The sequence below is a fragment of the Protopterus annectens genome, chromosome 3.part0 (genome assembly GCF_019279795.1).
Source record: "Protopterus annectens isolate FY-2018-M chromosome 3.part0, PAN1.0, whole genome shotgun sequence".
NCBI classification, from domain to species: Eukaryota; Metazoa; Chordata; order Ceratodontiformes; family Protopteridae; genus Protopterus; species Protopterus annectens.
The window spans coordinates 1,084,061,315-1,084,068,978 of NC_056731.1; positions in this window are offsets into that span (position 1 = coordinate 1,084,061,315).

The following is a 7,664-nucleotide window of genomic DNA, read 5'->3' on the forward strand; positions in this document are numbered from 1 at the left end:
CGTATTCCTTCAAAAAAGGAATAAATAACCAAAAGATAATTAAAAATTAACAATTCAGGATTTCTGACATTTTAACCATCTCTCCAAAAAACTTTCATCCACTCATCCACATGGTACTTATTTTGTGAATTCACAGAAAGCAACATATTCTTAGAATAAAAGGGGGGAAAGAGATACTGATAATATATCAAGTGTTTATAAAGCGTTCCATTTGTCTTATTGTCTCCATCAATTGTGCATTAGTAATATAAATATAATGTGACAATATTAAAGGCATAACCTGGAATTTTGATACTGTTAACACAAGGACATTATCTGTTATTTTAGCTAACCCATGAGTAAAAAGAAGTTTAGATTTGGATTTATTTATTTTAAGATCAGTGAGTTGCTAAGTATTCAATGGTTTGAACAAATGCATAAGTAAATATGCCAAAAAGTCTATTAAAAGCAACAAATCAACTGTGCAAGCAAAAATTTTAAATTTGCAGTTTAGAATGTAAAAAGGAATAATTTCTGGTTTGTGCAAAACAGCATTTATTATTAGGGTCATTCTAATAAGAAAAGAGATTGGAAATAAGGAACAAACTTGCCTTAGTCCTGAAATTTGAGTGCTTGTAGCTAAATCAAACCATTAACAGGCAGGTAATATTTTGTTTCATAAAATAAAACTGAAATCAGATTTCTTACATTACTTGGATATCCATAAATTCTAAAATATATAAAAAAATAACATATATTGAGCAAATCAAAAATCTGTTAGGCATCTAATAAACATAATGTCATGACACCGGCTAAATTATTTTTATTGTTTTTTTTTTATTAACAAATGTTTGAATTAAATGAATTGGATAAATTATTGATCTTCCTGGAATAAAACCAAACTGAAAATGAAATATAATATCATTAGCATTTTAAAAACATCCGATTTGCTAATTTTGCAATTACCTTTTAATGAAAATGATTTAATGAAATTGTTGAATAATTGCCCAGTATTAAGGGATCTTTTTTTCCCAATTTATGTATAATGATGCCCCTTGCAATTGAAAAGTATCTATCCCATTATTTGGTATCATTGAATTAAGTTAATTATACTTTGGGTAATGGGGCAGCAAATTCATCAATAGTTTTATAAAGCATAGGTGGTCATATTCCAAAAGAGTTGTTCTCAGTGTAAGTCTGCCTTGATACTGAAAGACATTCTCTCAGTGTAAAGTGGTTTAGTTCACTGTAAGGACTATCTGTAAATAGGCTTATTATTAGGGCCAGATTCCAAAACACCTGTCAGCCTGCTCTCAGTGTAAGTGGTTACTTACACTAAGAGCAAGTCTGTTGGAATCAGGCACAGGGACTGAGTCAGTACCAGATGCTTTTTTCTTCAAAAAAAAGAATAACAGATTTAATAGATTCTGGAGTAGAACTCATTCCCAATATGCTGGCATCTTGACATTTTTCTGAACAAAAACTTTCACGTTCATCAAAGTGTGTACATGTATTATAAATGTTATGATAAGAACAAGTCTTCTGAAAAATAGTATATATAACGTATTCCTAATTTAATGATATAACTTCTTTTAACATTCTGAAAAAAGAGCCATGAATATCAACAAAGTGGTCTTTTTTTGCCTTAACTTGGGATATTTCCTAAACATGCTTATGATATCTCCAGCATCAGTATGTAGTTATTTACTAATATGTCCTTTAATAAATGAAATGTGTTTCTCAATATACATTCATTTTGATCTTGTGTCCAACCTATGTAAATAGTTAGAATTAATAAAATAAGTTTGTAATTTAACTCTTCTTAAAGACAGTTTTACATTGAGATTTTAAAATCTGGTGATTTTTTATTTAATGACAACTGTCTCTTCAAGTATGTTTTCATCTGTTTACACCTGACATTTAATAAAAATTAAATTGTTTGATAGCATTAAAATGGTTTTATCCCATTCCCTTAGTGTGTTTGTATAAGAGGCTGCAAAGCAACCATAAAAATATGACTGCAAAGAATTTTGCACCAGATTTTCATCAGCCTTGGCATTATCATTAGTTGACCAATATGTTTTTAATTAGCAACAAACAAAACTATCACCACACTCTGTGAGCAGTCAGGTCCAATGACAAAGCAGAATCCAATAATAAGATAAAAAACCAGAAGGACCCAATGAAGAAGCTGTAGTTTCCAATTTAAAAACACAGTTTTAATCCACAAAAAGGAAGCACAAGCACTTTTGTAGGTACAAATCCCACTTCATCAGATGCTAACAACTGTTCAAACAAGAATGATTAAAATACATATACAGAAACACCTGAGGTAATTAAGTAGTGACATCACCTTAAAGCTACACTCGTGTTAAAATGTTCAAAACAAAAATATTATACATCTACCTGCCAATATTTAACTACACATTTGAAAACAGTACTTAAGTTTTAAAAATATATAAAAACATTGCAATACATACTCTACAAAATATGTATAATTATTCACTATATATACCTATTGCACATATTTTCACTTAGTAAAATGTATTTTCTTTAATAAAGGCTTGAGGGGAACATATTCATTTATTCCAAATTCAGCATTGGTTCTCAATCTTACTATCCATTCTGCTTCTATGTTTTCTGTGACATTTCGTATGTCACCACCCCTAATATTCTCAGATGCTCTAGTAATAACTAAAAACTTAAATGTGTGTTCAGAATCAGTTTCATTCATATGTTTAGCTAAAGCACTTAAATTGTCCTTCTTATTGATGTGGAAAAGATGTTCCCTGATTCTATCTTTTAAGCACCTATCAGTTTTCCCTACATGAAACTTTTTGCACTTTAAACAATGTGCTAAATAAACCAGATGTTTATTTTCACAGGTGGCATACAAATGAAAATTATATGTTCTATGATAGTAGGGGTGTGTAAACTGTGCACATGTATCTATAAATTTGCAGAATGAACAATGTCCACATGGTCCAGTACCAACTCTTATTAAGGTCCCAGCACTATGTTTAGGATAACATAGTCTCCTTTTCAGGGACAAATTATCCTTAAATAAAAATTTTACAGTACATTCAGAAAATAATATTAACTTCTTAGATGTGTCAATAGTAGTCGAGAATAGTAGAGAAATATACACCAAACAGTATAAAAAAGTTTGTCATGTTAATCATCTTCTGTATAAGAACAGTATGCATCCACCACATATTTTTAAAATTGTGGTTAAAACCAAGTTTATAGAGCCTCTAGGCTAAATATGCATGATGATGATTTTCATAAACAAACTGAAGTAGTCAGAAATTATCTGAAGGCCAGAGGGTACACTGAATCATTTTTGGATAATAATATTCAGCAGGTTGTGAAAATAAGACAGTGTAATGCTAAACCTTACTTTTCTGAAAACAGGAAAGATTGTCTGAATAATAAGGAAAGTGTTACTAAGCTGAGAGTACCTTTAGCATATTCTATAAATGTAGGCATGTATATGGATATTGTAAGGAAATACTGGGGAATTCTAACCAGTGATAAACAGGTTAAGGAGATGATGTGGAACCAACATTTTTATTTAAGAATAATTTGTTCCTGAAAAGGAGACTATGTTATCCTAAACATAGTGTTGGAACCCCGATAAGAGTTGGCACTAGATCATGTGGACGTTGTTCATTCTGCAAATTTATAGATACATGTGCACAGCTTCACAACCCTACTATCATAGAACACATACTTTTCGTTAGTATGCCCCCTGTGAAACTAAACATCTGGCTTATTTAGCACATTGTTTAAAATGCAAAAATATTTATGTAGGGAAAACTGATAGGTGCTTAAAAGATAGAATCAGGGAGCATCTTTACCACATTAATAAGAAGGACAATTTAAATGCTTTAGCTAAACATATGAATGAAACTGATTCTGAACACGCATTTAAGTTTTTAGTTATTACTAGAGCATCTGAGAATATTAGGGGTGGTGACATATGAAATGTCATAGAAAACATAGAAGCAGAATGGATAGTAAGGTTGAGAGCCAATGCTGAATTTGGAATGAATGAATATGTTCCCCTCAAGCCTTTATTAAAGAAAATATCTTTTACTAGGTGAAAATATATGCAATAGGTATATTTATTTATTTTTATTATTTATTTTATTTACATTTGTTGTCTGGGAGAGTCCGACTGGACACAGGTCCGTTTTCAGCGGAGGCCCGGGGAGAAAAGCTCCACATTATTATTTGCATTATACAGTTAAAAAAATATATAGCATTTAAATATAGACATTAGTCCAGTTAAGGACACAATACAAGAAGAAAACAGATGTAAAACAGCTGTAGAGCATAGTACAATTTTAAAATATGGTGACATATACTAAACATGGTTAAAATGTAGTTGAGATTCATCAGTGAACAATTGATACAAACTGTTTTTGAGTTACATAACAGCCATTAGCAGTTGTTGCTACAAGAAGTTAGTATTATGTGGTAGGTAGCAGGGAACATGAGTAGCCAAGCTTGCTAAGAGTAGGTTGTTGATAGGGGGCTGAGAGAGGTAGTGGGTGGAGGGAATGAATGGTATTAGAGGGGGGGGGGTTGCAAGGGCATATCTGGCAAGTTTTGAAGTGTGATTTTAGTAAGGATTTAAAGTGGGTGCAAGAAGTTATAGAGGTAATTGAGGATGGGAGGGAGTTCCAGAGTTTGGCTATAGTGCAGGAGAATAATGCTTCTCCAGCAGAGTTAATGGATCTTGTGACCTGTAGGAGGTTTTATGGCTGGATCTTAGTGGTCTCGTGGTTATGTAGGGTTGGAGTAGATTCTGGAGGGATAGGACTTTTAGTGGTTGGGTTTATTAGTTTGTGGGCGAGTGTGAGTTGGTACCACTGAAGGAGGTGGGGGAGCTCTAGCCAGCCCAGTTCTGCTAGTGAGAGACAGTGGTGAGTACGGTAAGAAGCCCCTGTGGTGAATTTGGCAATTTTGTTGTAGCAGGTTTTGAGCTTATTTAGATCACATTGTCTAAGGTTAGTAAATATTGGAGAGGCATAGAGTAGGGTAGAGATAAGATGAGAATTTGCAACTGAAATTTTAGCTGCTTTGGTAAGTAGTTGCTGATTTCTATATAATGCTCCTATTTTTTTGTGCACTTTTTTAATGGTCATGGAAATGTGAATGTCAAAGTTCAGTTTATTGTCTATTTCTACTCCTGGTAATTGGGTGTGTTCTGTAGGATGGATGGTGGTGTTGTCTTTTGCTGTGATGTTAAAATGAGAGCTGTCTAGGGGAAGTTTGGTGGGTTGGAAGATTAGTAATTTTGTTTTTTTTGGGTTGAGTATTAGTTGGGCATGGGATAACCAAGTTTTAACAGAAGAAAATGCTTCCTGTGTGAATTTTTGCAGTTCTGGTAGGGAGTGGGCTGTGCAGATGATGGTTGACTCATCTGCGTATTGTATGAGTGTGCCATGTATTGTGGCTGAGGCTAGATTATTGGTGAAAATAGAGAAGATTAGGGGTCCCAGGATGGACCCTTGGGGAACTCCTATGGAGACTGGTAGTTAAGGGGTTAGGTTGTCCTGCCAAACAACTGCTTGTTGGCGGTCAGATAGGTAACTCTGAAACCAGTTGATGACTGGTTGAGAGAAGGATAGGTTAATGAGAAGAGAGATGAGTTGTTTGTGTGGGACAATATCGAAAGCTTTAGAGAGGTCTAGGAAGGTAGCTGAGGAGGGATAACCTGCATTTTTATTTTATAGGATAGTGTTAGAGAAAGAGAGTAAGGCGGTGGTGGTGCTATGGTTAGATCGGAAACCGTGTTGTGTGTTGGAGAGGAGGTTGTTAGCAAGGAGGTGATCTGAGACTTGAGAATGAATGCATCTCTCTAGTATTTTGGAGAGTGGTGAGAGAATAGCTATGGGGCGGTAATTGGTTAGATCTGTGGAGGGGCCTCCTTTGTGTAGGGGAATTATGTGTGAGACTTTCCATAGTGTAGGAACATAACTTTCTGACAGAGATCTGTTAATAAAGAGTGATACAGGGTGGCTAGAGCGTCAGCTGCAAGTTGAATGTATTCACCTGGGAGGTTGTCTGCTGCTAATCTGGTGGTTTTAAGTTTAGTTAGTAGTTGTTTTATTTTGGAGGTAGGAACAGGAGAGAAAGAGAAGCTAGTTGGGAGATTGTTAGTTCTAGTTGATGGTGTGGGTTTATTGGGGGGGGGGTTGTGTTGTCCAGCTAGTGATAGTACGGTTTGTGTGAAGTGATTGTTGAAAGAGGTAGCAATATTTTTGGAGGAGTAAGTTAAGTTAGGAGTGGGTGTACTTACTTTACCTGGGTGGAGGATGGAGTTTATTGAGGACCAGAATTGCTCGGGGTTATGTTGGGAGGAGGTAAGGGCAGACTGGTAGTATTGGATTTTGTCCTGTTTTATAAGCTTTTTGGTTCTATTGCGTAGTTGTAGGAATTTTTGCCTAGTAGAGGGGGTTTTGGTTTTGTGCCAGTTGTCCCATGCTTTATCCCTGTTTTTCATTTCAAACTTTGTCTTTTTTTTGTAGCCATGGGGATTGTTGGGCTCTAGTTTGGGAATGTCTTATGTTGGCATGGTAATTAAGGATGCTTAGGAATGTTTTATTAAAGTAGTCAACTGCGTCATCTAGTTTGAGGTATTTTAGAGGTAGCCAGTTACAGTCTTTTAGGGATGAGCTGAATGAGAGAGGGTTCAAGTTAGTTTTTTTGCGTATTTGACGGTAGATGATGGGTTTTGCTTTATAAAGGTGTTTTCTTAGTAAGAAGGTTGGGGAGAGATCACTGAGGCTGTCAGATAAGCAGCCTGCTATATATGACTGGGGGCTCTTACTGACTAGTATCCAATCAAGGGTAGTGTGTTTGTTGGAGTTATTTATCCTAGCAGGTGACTGGACTAGTTGGGTGAAGCCAAGAAGATTTACATGATGGGTTGGGTGGTTGCTACAGCAGGATTGCCAGTCAATGTTGAAGTCTCCTAAAATTAAAGTTTCTTGGGGTAGGTGTTGGGTAGTCCAGCTGAGGAGGTTTTCAAGTGGAGGGATGTTGTGGCCAGGTGGGAAGTAGCAACCTATTATGTTTAGGGGTTTATTCTGGTTTATTTTAAGATTGGCATATATTATTTCTTCCTTACCTATTTGGGGAGCTGCTAACTTTTAGATCTGGATGTCTAGATGCTGCTTAAATATTATAGCTATACCGCCTCCTTTTTTGTTTAGTTGGACTACTCTTAGTATATTGTAACCAGCAGGGAGGATTTGATCATTAGTAATGTGTGGTTTTAACCATGTTTCTGTAAGAATCACTACATCAGGGGAGTAGAAGTCTATGGTGGCATGGAATTCAAGCACCTTGTTGCATATACTTCTAATATTTAGGCTTATCAGAAGGAGGTCGGTTGGCTTTCTATTTGCTGTGATTTGGGAGATGTGGTTTGTAGTCTGATTATGAGGGGAGGGGTTGGAGATAGAGGGACCAGGATTAGGATGGATGTCTCCACTGAGTGCTAGGTTGGATATGGATGAGATTATTAGTTTTATATATATATATATGTATGTATATATATATATATATATATATACATATATATATATATATATATATATATATATATATATAGTAAATAATTATACATATTTTGTAGAGTATGTATTGCAATGTTTTTATATATTTTTAAA